This window comes from Dendronephthya gigantea, unplaced genomic scaffold (genome assembly GCF_004324835.1).
Source record: "Dendronephthya gigantea isolate DGI-Jeju-01 unplaced genomic scaffold, DenGig_1.0 000001F, whole genome shotgun sequence".
In the NCBI taxonomy this organism is placed as follows: domain Eukaryota; kingdom Metazoa; phylum Cnidaria; class Anthozoa; order Malacalcyonacea; family Nephtheidae; genus Dendronephthya; species Dendronephthya gigantea.
Window position 1 is genome coordinate 24,206 of NW_021163011.1, and position 22,576 is coordinate 46,781.

The window sequence follows — 22,576 nt, forward strand, 5'->3', positions numbered from 1 at the left end:
CACGACGACGACGCGGCTGAAATTCTCCTTTAAATAGATGCTATAGCAAAGTGGTTGTTGTATATTATTAATTGTACCGATTTAGTGAGATATAAGGCGTTAAAAACATTGTGTTCATGTTTAAGGACAATTCTATAGAGCCTAATTCGAAGTAGGGCTCGCTGGGTCCTGAAATGCAACCGTTCTAGGCAAGACGTAAAAAACGACGTTTTCCCGTTGTAAACAGAACGAAAACAACGTCTAAAACCCATCAAGGGTCTTTAATTATTCATTTCTTTTCAATGACCCATTGTATTGATAGCCGTCGTCGTCGTGTTCGCGTCCTACATGCGTAAGGTCCGTATTATATTTGTAAACCAGGGCTCCATACCTGGAATAGGGGGAATATATGTAAATACTTCATCTTAATAATGTGCGTGTATATAGACTATACATCACAGCGCGGGTCAGATGTATATGATGAGTCGTCAAAAGATTGCAGAATACGTATTCGGAAGAAAAATTGAACTTTTTCATGCTATTCAAAAGGTTTCTCTTTGATAGCGGTACAGAAATACACGATTGGGAACCAGCGATTAGATTTCCAGGTCGAAATGTCTCAAACACCAATTTCTGCTGTGTCTTTCAGTAAATAGTTAGGTTCTGTTGTGTAATGGTTAGCACTTCGGACTCTGAATCCGGGAATCCGAGTTCAATTCTCGGTAGAACCTTGCTGGAACTGTTAATTTTATGTCTTTATGTAAATTTTTTAGCTCAGGTTTTCTCTTATAGCCCATTTGAGAAAAAATACATGTTTTTGAATAAGATTTCGAAAAGATCTTTTTTATTGAAATGATAAGTTTAGCAGGAAATGGTTTCGATCCATTGACCTCTGGGTTATGGGCCCAGCACGCTTCCACTGCGCCACCCTGCTTGCTACACACTGCTTCTATGCTATGAACATAAAACTTGTGCTATTTCGAATAAGGTAAGAACAGCAAGAAATGTTGTTTTAGGAGAATAGCTTCAAACAGGTATGCACGATCAGGGAGTGTAGCTCAGTGGTAGAGCATTCGACTGCAGATCGAGAGGTCAGTGGTTCAACTCCGCTCGCTGCCTTCTCTTTTATCAATGAAAAAAAATCCAACATTTTTATCGTACTAATTTGTGAATTAAAAAACCCAAATTTATTTTCGTTCCAACAATCCGTTTGATTGATAAATAATCCTTGCAGTTTAGTGTTTTTTCAATGACTCTCTGGGACACATGCATGTTCTATAAATTTGTAAAACGGGAGTCCATACCTGGAATACAGGGAATATAATCACTTTATCTTAATAATGGGCGTGCATAGATATACTACTGTTGAGCCAGGAATTTCTCAGTAATTTTTCTATATATACTTTTGTAAATACAAAAGTATGCAAAAGCCTCATCAGAGAGTTGAACTCTGGACCCCTGGTTTACAAGACCAGTGCTCTAACCACTGAGCTAATGAGGCGTATGTGCAAGCTTAACACGAATATAATTATATAAATACTTTATCTTAATAATGTGCATGCGCGAAGCAAACTACATAATTTTATACTATGCAGTCAACATTCGTCAGTAAGTTTGATAGATTTTTAGGGTCTGTGGTGTAATGGTTATCACTTCGGACTCTGAATTCGAGAATCGGAGTTCAATTCCTGGTAGAAACTCTTTTAAAACATTCATTCTCCGTCTTTATGTATTTTTTTATTTAAAGCTTTCTCTTACAGGTATCTAAGAATATAGCATATGACAGGTATGCTGCATGGAATGCTCAGAAAGAGTAGCATATAGTGGTAGAGCATCCGACTGCAGGTTGACAGGTCACTGGGGTCAGTGGTTCAACTCCGCTCGCTCCTTCCTGTTTTATAAACTAAAGAAAAATTAAATATTTTTATGGAACCCATTAGTGCATGAAAAATCCCAATTTATTTTCGTGGGAAAAAGCCGTACGTTTGATAAACAATCCATGCAGTTTAGGTTTTTTGAATGACTCTCTGGGACACATGCATGTTCTATATTATATTTGTAAACCAGGGCTCCATACCTCGAATAGGGGGAATATATGTAAATACTTCATCTTAATAATGTGCGTGTATATAGACTATACATCACAGCGCGGGTCAGATGTATATGATGAGTCGTCAAAAGATTGCAGAATACGTATTCGGAAGAAAAATTGAACTTTTTCATGCTATTCAAAAGGTTTCTCTTTGATAGCGGTACAGAAATACACGATTAGGAACCAGCGATTAGATTTCCGGGTTGAAATGTCTCAAACACCAATTTCTGCTGTGTCTTTCAGTAAATCGTTAGGTTCTGTGGTGTAATGGTTATCACTTCGGACTCTGATTTCGAGAATCGGAGTTCAACTCTTGGTAGAAACTGTTTGAAAACATTCATTCTCCGCCTTTATGTATTTTTTTATTTCAGGCTTTCTCTTACAAATATCTAAGAATATAGCATATGAAAGGTATGCTGCATGGAACGCTCAGAGAGAGTAGCATATAGTGGTAGAGCATCCGACTGCTGGTTGACAGGTCACTGGGGTCAGTGGTTCAATTCCGCTCGCTCCTTCCTGTTCTATAAATGAAAGAAAAATTAAACATTTTTATGGTACCCATTAGTGCATGAAAAATCCCAATTTATTTTCGTGGGGAAAAGCCGTACGCTTGATAAACAATCCATGCAGTTTAGGTTTTTTGAATGACTCTCTGGGACACATGCATGTTCTATATTATATTTGTAAACCAGGGCTCCATACCTCGAATAGGGGGAATATATGTAAATACTTCATCTTAATAATGTGCGTGTATATAGACTATACCTCACAGCGCGGGTCAGATGTATATGATGAGTCGTCAAAAGATTGCAGAATACGTATTCGGAAGAAAAATTGAACTTTTTCATGCTATTCAAAAGGTTTCTCTTTGATAGCGGTACAGAAATACACGATTGGGAACCAGCGATTAGATTTCCAGGTTGAAATGTCTCAAACACCAATTTCTGCTGTGTCTTTCTGTAGATGGTTAGGTTCTGTGGTGTAATGGTTAGCACTTCGGACTCTGAATCCGGGAATCCGAGTTCAATTCTCGGTAGAACCTTGCTGGAACTGTTAATTTTATGTCTTTATGTAAATTTTTTAGCTCTGGTTTTCTCTTATAGCCCATTTGAGAAAAAATATATGTTTTTGAATAAGATTTCGAAAAGATCTTTTTTATTGAAATGATAACTTTAGCAGGAAATGGTTTCGATCCATTGACCTCTGGGTTTTGGGCCTAGCACGCTTCCACTGCGCCGCCCTGCTTGCTACACACTGCATCTATGCTATGAATATAAAACTTGTGCTATTTCGAATAAGGTAAGAACAGCAAGAAATGTTGTTTTAGGAGAATAGCATCAAACAGGTATGCACGATCAGGGAGTGTAGCTCAGTGGTAGAGCATTCGACTGCACATCGAGAGGTCAGTGGTTCAACTCCGCTCGCTCCCTTCTCTTTTATCAATGAAAAAAATTCCAACATTTTTATCGTACTAATTTGTGAATTAAAAAACCCAAATTTATTTTGGTTGCAACAATCCGTTTGATTGATAAATAATCCTTGCAGTTTAGTGTTTTTTCAATGACTCTCTGGGACACATGCATGTTCTATAAATTTGTAAAACGGGAGTCCATACCTGGAATACAGGGAATATAATTACTTTATCTTAATAATGGGCGTGCATAGATATACTAGTGTAGAGCCAGGAATTTCTCAGTAATTTTTCTAGGTGTTTAGTTCCTGTTGTGTAATGGTTAGCACTTCGGGCTCTGAGTAGGATAAATTATATAGTTGCTATAGTTGCCTATATACTTTTGTAAATACAAAAGTATGCAAAAGCCTCATCAGAGAGTTGAACTCTGGACCCCTGGTTTACAAGACCAGTGCTCTAACCACTGAGCTAATGAGGCGTATGTGCAAGCTTAACACGAATATAATTATATAAATACTTTATCTTAATAATGTGCATGCGCGAAGCAAACTACATAATTTTATATTATGCAGTCAACATTCGTCAGTAAGTTTGATAGATTTTTAGGGTCTGTGGTGTAATGGTTATCACTTCGGACTCTGACTTCGAGAATCGGAGTTCAATTCCTGGTAGAAACTCTTTGAAAACATTCATTCTCCGTCTTTATGTATTTTTTTATTTCAAGCTTTCTCTTACAGGTATCTAAGAATATAGCATATGACAGGTATGCTGCATGGAATGCTCAGAAAGAGTAGCATATAGTGGTAGAGCATCCGACTGCAGGTTGACAGGTCACTGGGGTCAGTGGTTCAACTCCGCTCGCTCCTTCCTATTTTATAAACTAAAGAAAAATTAAATATTTTCATGGAACCCATTAGTGCATGAAAAATCCCAATTTATTTTCGTGGGAAAAAGCCGTACGTTTGATAAACAATCCATGCAGTTTAGGTTTTTTGAATGACTCTCTGGGACACATGCATGTTCTATATTATATTTGTAAACCAGGGCTCCATACCTCGAATAGGGGGAATATATGTAAATACTTCATTTTAATAATGTGCGTGTATATAGACTATACATCACAGCGCGGGTCAGATGTATATGATGAGTCGTCAAAAGATTGCAGAATACGTATTCGGAAGAAAAATTGAACTTTTTCATGCTATTCAAAAGGTTTCTCTTTGATAGCGGTACAGAAATACACGATTAGGAACCAGCGATTAGATTTCCAGGTTGAAATGTCTCAAACACCAATTTCTGCTGTGTCTTTCAGTAAATCGTTAGGTTCTGTGGTGTAATGGTTATCACTTCGGACTCTGACTTCGAGAATCGGAGTTCAACTCTTGGTAGAAACTCTTTGAAAACATTCATTCTCCGCCTTTATGTATTTTTTTATTTCAGGCTTTCTCTTACAGGTATCTAAGAATATAGCATATGAAAGGTATGCTGCATGGAACGCTCAGAGAGAGTAGCATATAGTGGTAGAGCATCCGACTGCTGGTTGACAGGTCACTGGGGTCAGTGGTTCAACTCCGCTCGCTCCTTCCTATTTTATAAACTAAAGAAAAATTAAATATTTTCATGGAACCCATTAGTGCATGAAAAATCCCAATTTATTTTCGTGGGAAAAAGCCGTACGTTTGATAAACAATCCATGCAGTTTAGGTTTTTTGAATGACTCTCTGGGACACATGCATGTTCTATATTATATTTGTAAACCAGGGCTCCATACCTCGAATAGGGGAATATATGTAAATACTTCATTTTAATAATGTGCTGTATATAGACTATACATCACAGCGCGGGTCAGATGTATATGATGAGTCGTCAAAAGATTGCAGAATACGTATTCGGAAGAAAAATTGAACTTTTTCATGCTATTCAAAAGGTTTCTCTTTGATAGCGGTACAGAAATACACGATTAGGAACCAGCGATTAGATTTCCAGGTTGAAATGTCTCAAACACCAATTTCTGCTGTGTCTTTCAGTAAATCGTTAGGTTCTGTGGTGTAATGGTTATCACTTCGGACTCTGACTTCGAGAATCGGAGTTCAACTCTTGGTAGAAACTCTTTGAAAACATTCATTCTCCGCCTTTATGTATTTTTTATTTCAGGCTTTCTCTTACAGGTATCTAAGATATAGCATATGAAAGGTATGCTGCATGGAACGCTCAGAGAGAGTAGCATATAGTGGTAGAGCATCCGACTGCTGGTTGACAGGTCACTGGGGTCAGTGGTTCAATTCCGCTCGCTACTTCCTGTTCTATAAATGAAAGAAAAATTAAACATTTTTATGGTACCCATTAGTGCATGAAAAATCCCAATTTATTTTCGTGGGGAAAAGCCGTACGTTTGATAAACAATCCATGGAGTTTATGTTTTTTGAATGACTCTCTGGGACACATGCATGTTCTATATTATATTTGTAAACCAGGGCTCCATACCTCGAATAGGGAATATATGTAAATACTTCATCTTAATAATGTGCGTGTATTAGACTATACATCACAGCGCGGGTCAGTGTATATGATGGTCGTCAAAGATTGCAGATACGTATTCGGAAGAAAAATTGAACTTTTTCATGCTATTCAAAAGGTTTCTCTTTGATAGCGGTACAGAAATACACGATTGGGAACCAACGATTAGATTTCCGGGTTGAAATGTCTCAAACACCAATTTCTGCTGTGTCTTTCTGTAGATGGTTAGGTTCTGTGGTGTAATGGTTAGCACTTCGGACTCTGAATCCGGGAATCCGAGTTCAATTCTCGGTAGAACCTTGCTGGAACTGTTAATTTTATGTCTTTATGTAAATTTTTTAGCTCTGGTTTTCTCTTATAGCCCATTGAGAAAAATATATGTTTTTGAATAAGATTACGAAAAGATCTTTTTTATTGAAATGATAACTTTAGCAGGAAAAGGTTTCGATCCATTGACCTCTGGGTTTTGGGCCTAGCACGCTTCCACTGCGCCACCCTGCTTGCTACACACTGCTTCTATGCTATGAATATAAAACTTGTGCTATTTCGAATAAGGTAAGAACAGCAAGAAATGTGTTTTAGGAGTAGCATCAAACAGGTATGCACGATCAGGGAGTGTAGCTCAGTGGTAGAGCATTCGACTGCAGATCGAGAGGTCAGTGGTTCAACTCCGCTCGCTCCCTTCTCTTTTATCAATGAAAAAAATCCAACATTTTTCTTACTAATTTGTGAATTAAAAAACCCAAATTTATTTTGGTTGCACAATCCGTTTGATTGATAAATAATCCTTGCAGTTTAGTGTTTTTCAATGACTCTCTGGGACACATGCATGTTCTTAATTTGTAAAACGGGGTCCATACCTGGAATACAGGGAATATAATTACTTTATCTTTAATAATGGGCTGCATAGATATACTACTGTGAGCCAGGAATTTCTCAGTAATTTTTCTAGGTGTTTAGTTCCTGTTGTGTAATGGTTAGCACTTCGGGCTCTGAGTAGGATAAATTATATAGTTGCCATAGTTGCCTATTACTTTGTGAATACAAAAGTATGCAAAGCCTCATCAGAGAGTTGAACTCTGGACCCCTGGTTTACAAGACCAGTGCTCTAACCACTGAGCTAATGAGGCGTATGTGCAAGCTTAACACGAATATAATTATATGAATACTTTATCTTAATAATGTGCATGCGCGAAGCAAACTACATAATTATATACTCTGCAGCCAACATTCGTCAGTAAGTTTGATAGATTTTTAGGGTCTGTGGTGTAATGGTTATCACTTCGGACTCTGACTTCGAGAATAGGAGTTCAACTCTTGGTAGAAACTCTTTGAAAACATTCATTCTCCGCCTTTATGTATTTTTTATTTCAGGCTTTCTCTTACAGGTATCTAAGAATATAGCATATGACAGGTATGCTGCATGGAACGCTCAGAGAGAGTAGCATATAGTGGTAGAGCATCCGACTGCTGGTTGACAGGTCACTGGGGTCAGTGGTTCAACTCCGCTCGCTCCTTCCTGTTCTATAAATGAAAGAAAAATTAAACATTTTTATGGTACCCATTAGTGCATGAAAAATCCCAATTTATTTTCGTGCGAAAAAACCGTACGTTTGATAAACAATCCATGCAGTTTAAGTTTTTTGAATGACTCTCTGGGACACATGCATGTTCTATATTATATTTGTAAACCAGGGCTCCATACCTCGAATAGGGGGAATATATGTAAATACTTCATCTTAATAATGTGCGTGTATATAGACTATACATCACAGCGCGGGTCAGATGTATATGATGAGTCGTCAAAAGATTGCAGAATACGTATTCGGAAGAAAAATTGAACTTTTTCATGCTATTCAAAAGGTCTCTCTTTGATAGCGGTACAGAAATACACGATTGGGAACCAGCGATTAGATTTCCGGGTTGAAATGTCTCAAACACCAATTTCTGCTGTGTCTTTCAGTAAATAGTTAGGTTCTGTGGTGTAATGGTTATCACTTCGGACTCTGACTTCGAGAATCGGAGTTCAACTCTTGGTAGAAACTCTTTGAAAACGTTCATTCTCCGCCTTTATGTATTTTTTTATTTCAGGCTTTCTCTTACAGGTATCTAAGAATATAGCATATGACAGGTATGCTGCATGGAACGCTCAGAGAGAGTAGCATATAGTGGTAGAGCATCCGACTGCTGGTTGACAGGTCACTGGGGTCAGTGGTTCAACTCCGCTCGCTCCTTCCTGTTCTATAAATGAAAGAAAAATTAAACATTTTTATGGTACCCATTAGTGCATGAAAAATCCCAATTTATTTTCGTGGGAAAAAGCCGTACGTTTGATAAACATTCCATGCAGATTAGGTTTTTTGAATGACTCTCTGGGACACATGCATGTTCTATATTAAATTTGTAAACCAGGGCTCCATACCTGGAATAGGGGGAATATATGTAAATACTTCATCTTAATAATGTGCATGTATCTAGACTATACATCACAGCGCGGGTCAGATGTATATGATGAGTAGTCAAAAGATTGCAGAATACGTATTCGGAAGAAAAATTGAACTTTTTCATGCTATTCAAAAGGTTTCTCTTTGATAGCGGTACAGAAATACACGATTAGGAACCAGCGATTAGATTTCCGGGTTGAAATGTCTCAAACAACAATTTCTGCTGTGTCTTTCAGTAAATCGTTAGGTTCTGTGGTGTAATGGTTATCACTTCGGACTCTGACTTCGAGAATCTGAGTTCAACTCTTGGTAGAAACTCTTTGAAAACATTCATTCTCCGCCTTTATGTATTTTTTTATTTCAGGCTTTCTCTTACAGGTATCTAATAATATAGCATATGAAAGGTATGCTGCATGGAACGCTCAGAGAGAGTAGCATATAGTGGTAGAGCATCCGACTGCAGGTTGACAGGTCACTGGGGTCAGTGGTTCAACTCCGCTCGCTCCTTCCTTTTCTATAAATGAAAGAAAAATTAAACATTTTTATGGTACCCATTAGTGCATGAAAAATCCCAATTTATTTTCTTAACACGAATATAATTGTATGAATACATTATCTTAATAATGTGCATGCGCGTAGCAAACTACATAATTATATATTATGCAGACACATTCGTCAGTAAGTTTGATAGATTTTTAGGGTCTGTGGTGTAATGGTTATCACTTTGGACTCTGACTTCGAGAATCGGAGTTCAATTTTTGGTAGAAACTCTTTGAAATCATTCATTCTCCGTCTTTATGTATTTTTTTATTTCAGACTTTCTCTTACAGGTGTCTAAGAATATAGCATATGACAGGTATGCTGCATGGAACGCTCAGAGAGAGTAGCATATAGTGGTAGAGCATCCGACTGCTGGTTGACAGGTGACTGCGGTCAGTGGTTCTACTCCGCTCGCTCCTTCCTGTTCTATAAATTAAAGAAAAATTAAATATTTTTATGGTACCCATTAGTGCATGAAAAATCCCAATTTATTTTCGTGGGAAAAAGCCGTACGTTTGATAAACAATCCATGCAGTTTAGGTTTTTTGAATGACTCTCTGGGACACATGCATGTTCTATTTTATTTGTAAACCAGGGCTCCATACCTCGAATAGGGGGAATATATGTAAATACTTCATCTTAATAATGTGCGTGTATATAGACTATACATCACAGCGTTGGTCAGATGTATATGATGAGTCGTCAAAAGATTGCAGAATACGTATTCGGAAGAAAAATTGAACTTTTTCATGCTATTCAAAAGGTTTCTCTTTGATAGAGGTACAGAAATACACGATTAGGAACCAGCGATTAGATTTCCGGGTTGAAATGTCTCAAACACCAATTTCTGCTCTGTCTTTCTGTAGATGGTTAGGTTCTGTGGTGTAATGGTTAGCACTTCGGACTCTGAATCCGGGAATCCGAGTTCAATTCTCGGTAGAACCAGCAGAAACTTTCAGCAGAAACTGTTAATTTTATGTCTTTATGTAAATTTTTTTAGCTCTGGTTTTCTCTTATAGCCCATTTGAGAAAAAATACCTATTTTTGAATAAGATTTCGAAAATATCTTTTTTATTGAAATGATAACTTTAGCAGGAAATGGTTTCGATCCATCGACCTCTGGGTTATGGGCCCAGCACGCTTCCACTGCGCCACCCTGCTTGCTACGCACTGCTTCTATGCCATGAATATAAAACTTTTGCTATTTCGAATAAGGTAAGAACAGCAAGAAATGTTGTTTTAGGAGAATAGCATCAAACAGGTATGCACCATCAGGGAGTGTAGCTCAGTGGTAGAGCATTCGACTGCAGATCGAGAGGTCAGTGGTTCAACTCCGCTCGCTCCCTTCTCTTTTATCAATGAAAAAAAATCCAACATTTTTATCGTACTAATTAGTGAATTAAAAAACCCAAATTTATTTTCGTTCCAACAATCCGTTTGATTGATAAATAATCCTTGCAGTTTAGTGTTTTTTCAATGACTCTCTGGGACACATGCATGTTCTATAAATTTATAAAACGGGAGTCCATACCTGGAATACAGGGAATATAATTACTTTATCTTAATAATGGGCGTGCATAGATATACTGTAGAGCCAGGAATTTCTCAGTAATTTTTCTAGGTGTTTATGTCCTGTGGTGTAATGGTTAGCACTTCGGGCTCTGAGTAGGATAAATTATATAGTTGCTAGAGTTGAACTCTGGACCCCTGGTTTACAAGACCAGTGCTCTAACCACTGAGCTAATGAGGCGTATGTGCAAGCTTAACACGAATATATACTTTATCTTAATACTTTATCTTAATCCGGGAATTTCTCAGTAATTTTTCTAGGTGTTTATGTCCTGTGGTGTAATGGTTTATTACTTCGGGCTCTTAGTAGGATAAATTATATAGTTGCTATAGTTGCCTATATACTTTTGTAAATACAAAAGTATGCAAAAGCCTCATCAGAGAGTTTAAGATATACTTAATCTTAATAATGTGCATGCGCGTAGCAAACTACATAATTATTGACTTCGAGAATCGGAGTTCAATTTTTGGTAGAAACTCTTTGAAATCATTCATTCTCCGTCTTTATGTATTTTTTTATTTCAGGCTTTCTCTTACAGGTATCTAAGAATATAGCATATGACAGGTATGCTGCATGGAACGCTCAGAGAGAGTAGCATATAGTGGTAGAGCATCCGACTGCAGGTTGACAGGTCACCGCGGGGTCAGTGGTTCAACTCCGCTCGCTCCTTCCTGTTTTATAAACTAAAGAAAAATTAAATATTTTTATGGTACCCATTAGTGCATGAAAAATCCCAACTTATTTTCGTGGGAAAAAGCCGTACGTTTGATAAACAATCCATGCAGTTTAGGTTTTTTGAATGACTCTCTGGGACACTTGCATATTCTATATTATATTTTTAAACCAGGGCTCCATACCTGGAATAGGGGGAATATATGTAAATACTTCATCTTAATAATGTGCGTGTATATAGACTATACATCACAGCCCGGGTCAGATGTATATGATGAGTCGTCAAAAGATTGCAGAATACGTATTCGGAAGAAAAATTGAACTTTTTCATGCTATTCAAAAGGTTTTTCTTTGATAGCGGTACAGAAATACACGATTAGGAACCAGCGATTAGATTTCCGGGTTAAAATGTCTCAAACACCAATTTCTGCTGTGTCTTTCACGGTAAATGGTTAGGTTCTGTGGTGTAATGGTTAGCACTTCGGACTCTGAATCCGGGAATCCGAGTTCAATTCTCGGTAGAACCTTGCTGGAACTGTTAATTTTAATTCTTTATGTAAATTTTTTATCTCTCGTTTTCTCTTATAGCCCATTTGAGAAAAAATATATGTTTTTAAATAAGATTTCGAAAAGATCTTTTTTATTGAAATGATAACTTTAGCAGGAAATGGTTTCGATCCATTGGCCTCTAGGTTATGGGCCCAGCACGCTTCCACTGCGCCACCCTGCTTGCTACACACTGCTTCTATGCTATGAATATAAAACTTGTGCTATTTCGAATAAGGTAAGAACAGCAAGAAATGTTCTTTTAGGAGAAGAGCATCAAACAGGTATGCACGATCAGGGAGTGTAGCTCAGTGGTAGAGCATTCGACTGCAGATCGAGAGGTCAGTGGTTCAACTCCGCTCGCTCCCTTATCTTTTATGAATGAAAGAAAAATCCAACATTTTTATCGTACTAATTAGTGAATTAAAAAACCCAAATTTATTTTCGTTGCAACAATCCATTTGATTGATAAATAATCCTTGCAGTTTAGTGTTTTTTCAATGACTCTCTGGGACACATGCATGTTCTATAAATTTGTAAAACGGGAGTCCATACCTGGAATACAGGGAATATAATTACTTTATCTTAATAATATACGTGCATAGATATACTGTAGAGCCAGGAATTTCTCAGTACTCTTTCTAGGTGTTTATGTCCTGTGGTGTAATGTTTAGCACTTCGGGCTTTGAGTAGGATAAATTATATAGTTGCTATAGTTGCCTATATACTTTTGTAAATACAAAAGTATGCAAAAGCCTCATCAGGGAGTTGAACTCTGGACTTCTGGTTTATAAGACCAGTGCTCTAACCACTGAGCTAATGAGGCGTATGTGCAAGCTTAACACGAATATAATTATATGAATACTTTATCTTAATAATGTGCATGCGCGAAGCAAACTACATAATTTAATACTATGCAGTCAACATTCGTCAGTAAGTTTGATAGATTTTTAGGGTCTGTGGTGTAATGGTTATCACTTTGGATTCTGACTTCGAGAATCGGAGTTCAATTCTTGGTAGAAACTCTTTGAAATCATTCATTCTCCGTCTTTATGTATTTTTTTATTTCAGGCTTTCTCTTACAGGTATCTAAGAATATAGCATATGACAGGTATGCTGCATGGAACGCTCAGAGAGAGTAGCATATAGTGGTAGAGCATCCGACTGCAGGTTGACAGGTCACTGGGGTCAGTGGTTCAACTCCGCTCGCCCCTTCCTGTTCTATAAATTAAAGAAAAGTTAAATATTTTTATGGTACCTATTAGTGCATGAAAATTCCCAATTTATTTTCGTGGCGAACTGCCGTACGTTTGATAAACAATCCATGCAATTTAGGTTTTTTGAATGACTCTCTGGGACACATGAATGTTCTATATTATATTTGTAAACCAGAGCACCATACCATGAAGAGGGGAATATATATATAAAAATACTTCATCTTAATAATGTGCGTGTATAGACTATACATCACATTACAGGTCACATGTGTATGATGAGCTGTCAAAAAAAAAAGCAGTGCTAAACTCAAGTTGCAATCTCCAGATAAACTTTTTCCATGCAGTATCAATCCTATCAATATACATGCAAGGAGGAGATCTAGTATGCATAAATGTTGACGTTGTAGACCCTATCAATCATATACAAGTACTGAACATCAGGAAAATGAATTCGTGCGACTTTTTTACAGTCCGTGGCACATTTTTTATAACTCAAGAATAATTTGTAACTCAAAAATAACACTGTAGAATTTTCGACAATCATATCACCGTATGATTACCATTGCCATCGTCTAAAGGATAATCTCAGTAAAGGTGTTTGTGAAAGCTACTGAATTGATCGACCAAACTTTAACACTAATGTTTTCCCTTTTAGGTTTAGCTTATCAGGAATAACTATTTTTCGCCGGTGATTCATTTTACCTTTTTCAGAAAAGTTACGGATTTGCCTTATTAGCTCAGTGGTTAGAGGACTGGTCTCGTAAACCAGGGGTCCGGAGTTCAACTCTCTGAAAAGGCTTAATTTTTTTTAACTGTCTATGGTAAGGGTGAGTAAAAGACTTAAATATTTTTTATCATTACGCATTTAATAATCGCCGTGAAAAAAATTACCTTCAAAATATGTTTTTTGAAACATTTGTTTATATTTCTATTTGCGCATACATTTCTTTCAGGGTGCATCCTTAGCTCAGTGGTTAGAGCACTGGTCTTGTAAGCCAGGGGTCCAGAGTTCAAATCTCTGAGGAGGCTTTCCACATTTTCCACCTAAACTTAATAAGTATCTACGAACATGAACGGTGTTTTGACCGGCTTATTGTATATAACGATACTGAACAAAGTTTCATGACTTGTTCTTTATAAATCAATATCTATAATAATTCATTGTGTTTTATTGTGTTCTATTGTTATCATCAACCAAGAGCAAAGCTTGTTCATATAGGTAACGTACCTACACCTTAAACTTGGGCATGGTAAATAATGAAATTTCTTGTGTAGCCTCATAGTTCAGCTTTGCGGTAAAAATGTTTAGAACTGAATGAAACCAATTCCGTTGTTCTAGTCTCTAGGGTTAAAACCTAGTTTGTTATCGTGTTTAAAAATAATCGTCTTTTTTCTACCATTGCTCCTGTTTGTCTGCTCTCGGTACTAACAGTGATTTAAGATACCTACAAGTCTTTTTTCACTCAGAGTAACTTGGGTTGTAATAAATATGACATGAAAAGATTTTTATATTTTCCATGCATGCATGCTATACATCGCCTTTATTGTGAGCGTTGAAATATGCGAAAAAGAAAACTTCCCGTATTCTGCACTTGGCTTGCTGGTCTAGTGGTATGATTCACTCTCAGGGTGCGAGAGGTCACGGGTTCGATTCCCGTGCAAGCCCAGTTCGCCTCTCTTGCTTGAACTGAAGAGAACGGCCCTTGACAACAATTCGCTGATGGTCTAATTATGTTGTATTTTCTTGAGAAAAAAATGTGGTACGTGTTCTCGTTCAAACATTAGATGCACTCTCTCAACTTAATCTACGTATCAACCTCATACAAAGATTGTGCGCTAGGATTTTTCATCAATGTAATTATATCGACAGTGTCCACGCATGTTATTTACGCGTGCATGCCTCTTTAGCTCAGTGGTTAGAGCACTAACCTTGTAAACGAGGGGCCCAGAGTTCGAATCTTTGACGAGGCTCTTCACATTTTCCACCTAAACTCAATAAGTATTTGATTTCTATACTAATTCATTGTATTTTATTGTGTTCTATTGTTATCATCAACCAAGTGCAAAGCTTGTTCACATAGGTAACGTATATACCTAACCCTTACACTTGGGCATGGTAAATAATGAAACTTCTTGTGTAGGCTCATCTTATATAAGTTCTAATTTGAAATAAAAAAGCGTGTAATATCTTATACTGTAGAGAACCACTAATAAAAATAAAAACTTAACGTCCAGGGCCAAAACTGCTAAGGCTTGAAATCAGAATTAGCACCCATTGATTGCAGTTGAATTGCTGTCTCGGATATGCTGCTGAATGCTCAATCACTGATGCATGATTATTTACACGCCCTGTGAACTGCCTGATTTCTATCAATAATCAATTCCTATGATAAAAGCTTCCGCCAACCGTCACCGCGAGTTCCACGAAACCCTTTGCTTTTTTTTCAGTCTTATTATAATTCCAAAATTCTGCTAGCAATTGAAAAGCAGATGCGAAGGCGTACCAATTCCAGAGAACCTATTAATGTGCCCACGACGTTAAATCTGTGGTAAACTAAACAGGTAAGTTCCAAGCTATCCGTGTTAAAGCAAAATAAGCGACTCCTAAGTAATTATGTAGTCGTGGCAGAATGGTTAAGGCGACAGACTTGAAATCTGTTGGGATATTCCCGCGCAGGTTCAAATCCTTCCGACTACGACTCTTAATAGTCCGAAAGATGATCATCTAACACGGAGAAATTGTTTGCCACCAGGTGGAATTTCGTTTCAAAACATACGACATAATATTTTTTTTTCATTTTTTAAAAAATACCAGTCAGAGCAGTTAAAATTTCTAATACTTGACGTGAAATGGTTAATATTATACCCTTTTAACGCAAATTTATGCATTCCCATTCGGTTACAAAAAAATAATGTAAATAAACATGGTGATTGGACTAAAACGTAATTACCTCTTGTCAAAGGGATCTCTATTCAGAAATTATTGCTTTTTTATAGGCTTGTTTTCAACAGCAAAATGGGATGTTTTCCGCACGAATTAACGGAAGTCTCTTGAACCTTAGTTTTTCATGTAATATACCGGATTTTTTTAAAATTAACCGAAAGATAATGAACTATTCCCCAGGTGTGGCTTGCTGGTCTAGTGGTATGATTCTCGCTTTGGGTGCGAGAGGTCACGGGTTCGATTCCGTGGAAGCCCTGATTGCCCTCATAACTTGAAATTTTTGCGCGATTGAGTTTCTTTCTTAGCTTTTAAGAAAAAAAGCAGTGTTGAACTCAAGTTGCAATCTCCCGATAAAACTTTTCCCATGCAGCATCAATCCTATCAATATACATGCAAGGAGGAGATCTAGTATATGCATAAATGTAGACGTTGTAGGCATGTCAACAATGAAGACCTTGTTGAATCATCATATACAAGTACTGAACATCAGGAAATGATTTCGTGCGACTTTTTTATAGTGCTTGGCACATTTTTCATAACCCAAGAATAATTTGTAGCTCAAAAATAACACTGTAACATTTTCAACTATCATATCACCGTATGATTACCATTGCCATCGTCTACAGGATAATCTCAGCAACGGTGTTTGTGAAAGCTACAGAATTGATCGACCAAACTTTAACACTAATATTTTTCCGTTTAGTTTGGGCTTGGCAGGAATAACTATTTTTCACCGATGATTCATTTTACCTTTTTCAAAAGTATTACGGGTTTGCCTTATTAGCTTAGTGGTTAGAGCAATGGTCTCGTAAACCAGGGGTCCGGAGTTCAACTCTCTGATAAGGCTTGATTTTTTTTAACTGTATGGTAAGGGTGACTAAAAGACTTAAATATTTGTGATCATTCGCATTTAATAATCGCCGTAAAAAAATTTACCTGCAAAATACGTTTTTTGAAACATTTGTTTACATTTCTATTTGCGCATGTTTTTTTTCTGGGTGCCTCCTTAGCTCAGTGGTTAGAGCACTGGTCTAGTAAACCAGGGGTCCCGAGTTCGAATCTCTGAGGAGGCTTTCCACATTTTCAACTTAAACTTAATAAGTATCTACGAACATGAACGAGTGTTTTGACCGGCTTCTTGTATATAACGATACTGAACAAAGTTTCATGACTTAATCTTTATAAATCAATATCTGTAATAATTCATTGTGTTTTATTGTGTTCTATTGTTATCATCAACCAATAGCAAAGCTTGTTCATATAGGTAACGTACCTACCGCTTAAGGTGGCTCGATACAGTTTCTCGAATTTTTTTTGGGCTCATTTTAAACAGGGATATTAAGCACCTAAATATTTCACTATAAGGCTAAAAGTTAATATACTTTGCAGGAAACATATCTAGAGCGGAAATATTCTCAGAATTTTTGCCTGGCAGCCGTTACCATGGCAACAGAGACGTTTCAAAATGGCCGCCAAACAAGGTTTTATCGTATTTATATCACAAACGAGTTCGGTGACCCCCACTTTTTTTTGCATTAAACGTTTACGCTATAGATTATTTATCTATGAAAAAGTTTTAAAAAAATTCTAACATGGGGGAATTTTTTAAAAAGCAAAAATAACGTTTTTGTAAATAGAAAAAATTCCCCATGTTAGAATTTTTTTAAAACTTTTTCATAGATAAATAATCTATAGCGTAAACGTTTAATGCAAAAAAAAGTGGGGGTCACCGAACTCGTTTGTGATATAAATACGATAAAACCTTGTTTGGCGGCCATTTTGAAACGTCTCTGTTGCCATGGTAACGGGTGCCAGGCAAAAATTCTGAGAATATTTCCGCTCTAGATATGTTTCCTGCAAAGTATATTAACTTTTAGCCTTATAGTGAAATATTTAGGTGCTTAATATCCCTGTTTAAAATGAGCCCAAAAAAAATTCGAGAAACTGTATCGAGCCACCTTAAACTTGGGCATGGTAAATAATGAAACTTCTTGTGTAGCCTCATAGTTCAGCTCCGCGGTAAAAATGTTTAGAACTGAATGAAACCAATTCCGTCGTTCTAGACTTTAGGGTTAAACCTAGTTTGTTATCGTGTTTACAATTATCGTCTTTTTTCTACCATTGCGTTTGTCTGGTCTCGGTACTAACAGTGATTTAAGATTCCTAAAAGTCTTTTTTCACTCAGAGTAACTTGGCTTGTAATAAATATGACATGAAAAGATTTTTATATTTTCCATGCATGCATGCTATACATCGCCTTTATTGTGAGCGATGAAATATGCGAAAAAGAAAACTTCCCGTGTTCTGTACTTGGCTTGCTGGTCTAGTGGTATGATTCTCGCTTAGGGTGCGAGAGGTCACGCGTTCGATTCCCGTGCAAGCCCGGTTCGCCTCTCTCGCTTGAACTGAAGAGAACAGTCTTTGGCTTTGACAGGGTTGAGACCTTGGAATGCATATGTAGATGATCTGGTAGCTAGAGCGAGCAAACGACTGTACTTTCTACGTGTATGCCGTAAAGCAAATCTTCCTTCTGAAATTGGTGTGACCACATATATAACTAAAATACGCCCTCTTCTTGAATACGCTTCACCAATTTGGGGTGGGATCCCTAACTACTTGGCTAAGGATTTACAACACATTCAAAATCGGGCCATGAATATCGTTGGTCTCCCTAGAGATACACTAGAGACTCTTGAGGCAAGGAGAGATTTGCACACAAACAAGGCGTTTAAAGTACCTATATCAACCTCAGGGAAATAACCTACTTAGATAGATTAGACGATTTTCAGAACATTTGCAATATATTTGATAAGTCGAAGATTTGATCTTCATGTACTTTTCGGGCCTCAAAGTTGGCTTTTTTCGTGTTTGACCGTGAGGTGCTGTGAGTGGGAACTAGTTGCCCTTTTTCACCTGAAGTGACGTACATTGAAGAACACGCTAATTTTGTAAACAAGAAACACGTCGTTTTAGCGAAAAACGAACCAAAAAGTTTATATACTACAAGATTTCGTAGTTTATTGCTGCAATATTTCTATATTTTAAAGCGTTTTTCTTGTTTACAAAATTAGCGTGTTCTCCAATGGCAACTAGTTCCCACTCACAGCACGTCACGGTCAAACACGAAAAAAGCCAACTTTGAGGCCCGAAAAGTACATGAAGATCAAATTTTCGACTTATCAAATATATTGAAAATGTTCTTAAAATCGTCTAATCTATCTCAGTATGTTATTTCCCTGAGGTTGATATAGGCACTTTAAACGGTCGGTTAGCTCCTTGTAAAACGACACATCAAGCTCGTACTTGTCAAAATAACAATGCATTCTTACAGCAAACACTGAAAAGGAAAATATAGACACCTACCACTTCAAAGATTATAAACTACGAGTCGTTCCTATTTTACAAACTGTTTCTGTGCTGTGACGATCTTTAAATCTTTTATTATTGTTTTAATATTTGACTCCATGATTTCATTTGATATTTTTAAAAAATAGTTTGCAAAATGACGTTTAAATGCTGACGCTCTCATGCATATATTTTTTTAAATGAATAACTACGCTGGTTAAATGGTCTAATATGGTCCTATGTAAACTGGAAAGTATATGATTGGTGATCATATATACAAACATTAAAAAATTTAACCACGTTTTAGTTATGATACCAAATATTTTGAAACATAGACAAGCACGCTGATTTAATGGCCAAATGATTGTCCCATATTAATTTGTAAGCCTGTTTTGTGGTCATATCAAATCAGACTAGCGATAATTGATTTATTTTTCTATCAACTGTTCCTGGTTTGAATTTGAAGTCTGTATCATTCCACACGAAATGATGAACCTTTAAACCTTTAGAATTTACCTACATCGAATGAAGGCAAAAAATCATAACAGATTTAACCACACATATTCCCGGCATTACCATCATTATACACATTAACCGCGCGTGGTCTTTTCGGCTACCTCTGTAGCTCAGTTTGCAAAAACGCTGCACCAGCATCGCCAAAGCGTAGGTTCGATTCCTGACGGAAGACCGAAACGTTGATAAAATTTTTATCATCTGTTTTTGGCTTTCATTTGAAGTGTGTATAATTCCACTCGAAATTAGGACCTTCTTTAAGAGTATAAGCAAATAACCATGCTTTTTGGTTAGGATGTCGAATATTTTGGATAAATAGAGAAAAACCTTTTTTCCGGTTTCTTTATGGGCATGTTCCGATACGGCTACTGAAGAAAAATATGATGTCACTTCAAAACGTGACTTCATTAAAAAAATAGAACCATGCTTTGGTTACGATCTAAAATGTTTTGGCATGGATAGCCAGGCTGGTTAAATGATTTAATTCGGGTCCTATTTAAAGTTTCAATTTTCAAGCATGTTTGCTGCTCATATACAAACATTATTTAAACAATAACCATGCTTTGGTTATGATGTCAAATATTTTGAAATGAATAACCACGCTGGTTAAATGGTCTAATATGGTCGTTTGTAAACTTGAAAGCATAATTGGTGCTCATATACAAACATTAAACAATATAACCATGCTTTGGCTAGCTATGATGTCAAATATTTTGAAATGAATAACCACGCTGGTTAAATGGTCTAATATGGTCGTATGTAAACTTGAAAGCATAATTGGTGCTCATATACAAACATTAAACAATATAACCATGCTTGGTTATGATGTCAAATATTTTGAAATGAATAACCACGCTGGTAATTAAATGGTCTAATATGGTCGTCTGTAAACTTGAAAGCATAATTGGTGCTCATATACAAACATTAAACAATATAACCATGCTTTGGTTACGATGTCAAATATTTTAAAATGAATAACCACCCTGGTTAAATGGTCTAACATGGTCGTATGTAAACTTGAAAGCGTAATTGGTGCTCATATACAAACATTAAACAATATAACCATGCTTTGGTTATGATGTCAAATATTTTGAAATGAATAACCACGCTGGTTAAATGGTCTAATAGATAACTTTCACCGAAGCACGAGAACGAACGAATAGCTTCATTAATATCATTAATATCATTAACGCGACGAAAGAATTGTGAAATCCTCATTCCCCAGAGGTTGGCTTTTATTATGTGATCAAATCAAAATAAGCACAGCTGTTAAAGCATGGATATCAGTATACATAGCCAATTTATAAATACGTGTTTTTTTTCAACATCAAGTAAAAAATCCGCAGTCATTAAACTAGCCTATTGTTAGAAGTTCTAAAACCCTGTAGCACTGGGCTAAGCGCTAGAATGCGTGAATAATGACAGCAAAGATTAAAAGTATTGAATTTTGGTGAACATATATAACATGTGTAATTTAGCTTTTTCTTACAAGCAACAATTTTACCCTTTTACAATGTTTGTATCTAAGAAAGGCAACCCTTTTTTATGAACACCACTTTGTCTTTGCTTAATAACACAAATATAGGGAATATGGAATATATGAGGTTTTTAATCGTATCCTAACAGCACAATTGTCCACAGGGTCATTGTTATTGAATAAATAAATATAGGGTTGGCAAACAATAGGGGTTTTATTTATGTGCGCTTTTTTGGGGTATTACAAACAAACAACTTTGGTAAATTACTAAAGATGGCAAATGAAATGCAAGTTCTGAATATAGCCCTAATACATTTGAATAATGTTGTTATGTGTTTAACATCAGTATATTTGCCGACTCTTCAAGCAGTAGCGCAAGAGGAATACGACGTGATTAGGAATAACGAGTCAATCCAATCACTTCTTCGTTCTTTCACTCATTGCACTGGCAGCTACATGCGGGCATATACATATACCCAGACCGCGAGTGGAACATACACTGCATCCCAACTTTGTCCATTCTAATTTCCGTGGGAATAACTTTTTCGAAGAATTGGAAACTTGCGAGCATTTATTTTGGAGCTTGACTGGAGAAAGCATCGAATCCTTTCGACGAATAGTTAATGATGTGACACTACATTTACAAATGTTCACCCGTCGTCGGAGACTAAGGATTCGTGACAACCCCTTTTCACTTGATATTCGAAATCGGATACTCATGTTTATCATCTGGCTTCGAATGTATCCTGAACTTGTCATGCTTAGCGGATTGTTCATGGTTAGTCCAGTGACGGTTGAAAGAGAGATAAGATTTTTACTTCCTGTTTTGTGAAGTTACTTTAAACGTTTTGTAAAATGGCGTACGGAAGAAGAATGGTTGGCTATAGCAAATGAGTGGGACATGTTTCCAGGTGCTGTAGCAGTCATTGATGGAACTCGTCATCAAATACAAAGACCACAAACTGAGCCTCAGCAGGATTTTTACAGTGGACACTCTAGATACCATAACGTTTCCACTCAAGTTATCATGGACAACAAAGCCAATATTGTCTTTATTCAGTCGGGGTTCTTGGGTCAGAACAACGACAGTGGCCAACATGCCTTCCATAGGAACTGGTCAAAATCTTCATTTGCCTGCTGGTGTTTACATTTTAGCTGACAAAGGATATCCCTGCATTTATCCTTTTCTCATGCCCTATAGACAGGTTGTGGTGATTTGAGGAAACAATTGTTCAACAGAGAGTTTTCAAAATGTCGAATACGCATCGAACATTGCATCAGAAGAGTTAAAGAATACGGAGCCATACAC

General features: G+C 36.8%; 25 non-coding genes across 25 annotated transcripts; 18 read left to right on the plus strand and 7 right to left on the minus strand.

The window, feature by feature from the left end:
- The first annotated feature begins 638 nt into the window (after window positions 1–638).
- Trnaq-cug lies at window positions 639–710 on the plus strand. The gene has a single exon. It is a non-coding gene; the product is annotated as a tRNA-Gln (tRNA).
- A 131-nt stretch (window positions 711–841) lies between these two features.
- Window positions 842–913, minus strand: Trnam-cau. Its single transcript has one exon. It is a non-coding gene; the product is annotated as a tRNA-Met (tRNA).
- A 113-nt stretch (window positions 914–1,026) lies between these two features.
- Window positions 1,027–1,098, plus strand: Trnac-gca. The gene has a single exon. It is a non-coding gene; the product is annotated as a tRNA-Cys (tRNA).
- Window positions 1,099–1,407: 309 nt separating this feature from the next.
- On the minus strand, window positions 1,408–1,480 carry Trnat-ugu. The gene has a single exon. It is a non-coding gene; the product is annotated as a tRNA-Thr (tRNA).
- Window positions 1,481–3,041: 1,561 nt separating this feature from the next.
- Trnaq-cug lies at window positions 3,042–3,113 on the plus strand. The gene has a single exon. It is a non-coding gene; the product is annotated as a tRNA-Gln (tRNA).
- Window positions 3,114–3,429: 316 nt separating this feature from the next.
- Trnac-gca lies at window positions 3,430–3,501 on the plus strand. Its single transcript has one exon. It is a non-coding gene; the product is annotated as a tRNA-Cys (tRNA).
- A 386-nt stretch (window positions 3,502–3,887) lies between these two features.
- Trnat-ugu lies at window positions 3,888–3,960 on the minus strand. The gene has a single exon. It is a non-coding gene; the product is annotated as a tRNA-Thr (tRNA).
- A 2,267-nt stretch (window positions 3,961–6,227) lies between these two features.
- Trnaq-cug lies at window positions 6,228–6,299 on the plus strand. The gene has a single exon. It is a non-coding gene; the product is annotated as a tRNA-Gln (tRNA).
- A 129-nt stretch (window positions 6,300–6,428) lies between these two features.
- Trnal-caa lies at window positions 6,429–6,500 on the minus strand. Its single transcript has one exon. It is a non-coding gene; the product is annotated as a tRNA-Leu (tRNA).
- Window positions 6,501–6,610: 110 nt separating this feature from the next.
- On the plus strand, window positions 6,611–6,682 carry Trnac-gca. The gene has a single exon. It is a non-coding gene; the product is annotated as a tRNA-Cys (tRNA).
- A 374-nt stretch (window positions 6,683–7,056) lies between these two features.
- Window positions 7,057–7,129, minus strand: Trnat-ugu. Its single transcript has one exon. It is a non-coding gene; the product is annotated as a tRNA-Thr (tRNA).
- A 2,727-nt stretch (window positions 7,130–9,856) lies between these two features.
- Window positions 9,857–9,928, plus strand: Trnaq-cug. Its single transcript has one exon. It is a non-coding gene; the product is annotated as a tRNA-Gln (tRNA).
- A 144-nt stretch (window positions 9,929–10,072) lies between these two features.
- Trnam-cau lies at window positions 10,073–10,144 on the minus strand. Its single transcript has one exon. It is a non-coding gene; the product is annotated as a tRNA-Met (tRNA).
- A 113-nt stretch (window positions 10,145–10,257) lies between these two features.
- On the plus strand, window positions 10,258–10,329 carry Trnac-gca. Its single transcript has one exon. It is a non-coding gene; the product is annotated as a tRNA-Cys (tRNA).
- Window positions 10,330–11,680: 1,351 nt separating this feature from the next.
- Trnaq-cug lies at window positions 11,681–11,752 on the plus strand. Its single transcript has one exon. It is a non-coding gene; the product is annotated as a tRNA-Gln (tRNA).
- A 316-nt stretch (window positions 11,753–12,068) lies between these two features.
- On the plus strand, window positions 12,069–12,140 carry Trnac-gca. The gene has a single exon. It is a non-coding gene; the product is annotated as a tRNA-Cys (tRNA).
- A 384-nt stretch (window positions 12,141–12,524) lies between these two features.
- Window positions 12,525–12,597, minus strand: Trnai-uau. Its single transcript has one exon. It is a non-coding gene; the product is annotated as a tRNA-Ile (tRNA).
- Window positions 12,598–13,714: 1,117 nt separating this feature from the next.
- Window positions 13,715–13,787, plus strand: Trnat-cgu. The gene has a single exon. It is a non-coding gene; the product is annotated as a tRNA-Thr (tRNA).
- A 157-nt stretch (window positions 13,788–13,944) lies between these two features.
- Window positions 13,945–14,017, plus strand: Trnat-ugu. The gene has a single exon. It is a non-coding gene; the product is annotated as a tRNA-Thr (tRNA).
- Window positions 14,018–14,582: 565 nt separating this feature from the next.
- Trnap-agg lies at window positions 14,583–14,654 on the plus strand. The gene has a single exon. It is a non-coding gene; the product is annotated as a tRNA-Pro (tRNA).
- Window positions 14,655–15,604: 950 nt separating this feature from the next.
- Trnas-uga lies at window positions 15,605–15,686 on the plus strand. The gene has a single exon. It is a non-coding gene; the product is annotated as a tRNA-Ser (tRNA).
- A 430-nt stretch (window positions 15,687–16,116) lies between these two features.
- Trnap-ugg lies at window positions 16,117–16,187 on the plus strand. The gene has a single exon. It is a non-coding gene; the product is annotated as a tRNA-Pro (tRNA).
- A 519-nt stretch (window positions 16,188–16,706) lies between these two features.
- Window positions 16,707–16,779, plus strand: Trnat-cgu. Its single transcript has one exon. It is a non-coding gene; the product is annotated as a tRNA-Thr (tRNA).
- Window positions 16,780–16,932: 153 nt separating this feature from the next.
- Trnat-agu lies at window positions 16,933–17,005 on the plus strand. Its single transcript has one exon. It is a non-coding gene; the product is annotated as a tRNA-Thr (tRNA).
- Window positions 17,006–18,244: 1,239 nt separating this feature from the next.
- Window positions 18,245–18,316, plus strand: Trnap-agg. The gene has a single exon. It is a non-coding gene; the product is annotated as a tRNA-Pro (tRNA).
- Window positions 18,317–22,576: the final 4,260 nt, after the last annotated feature.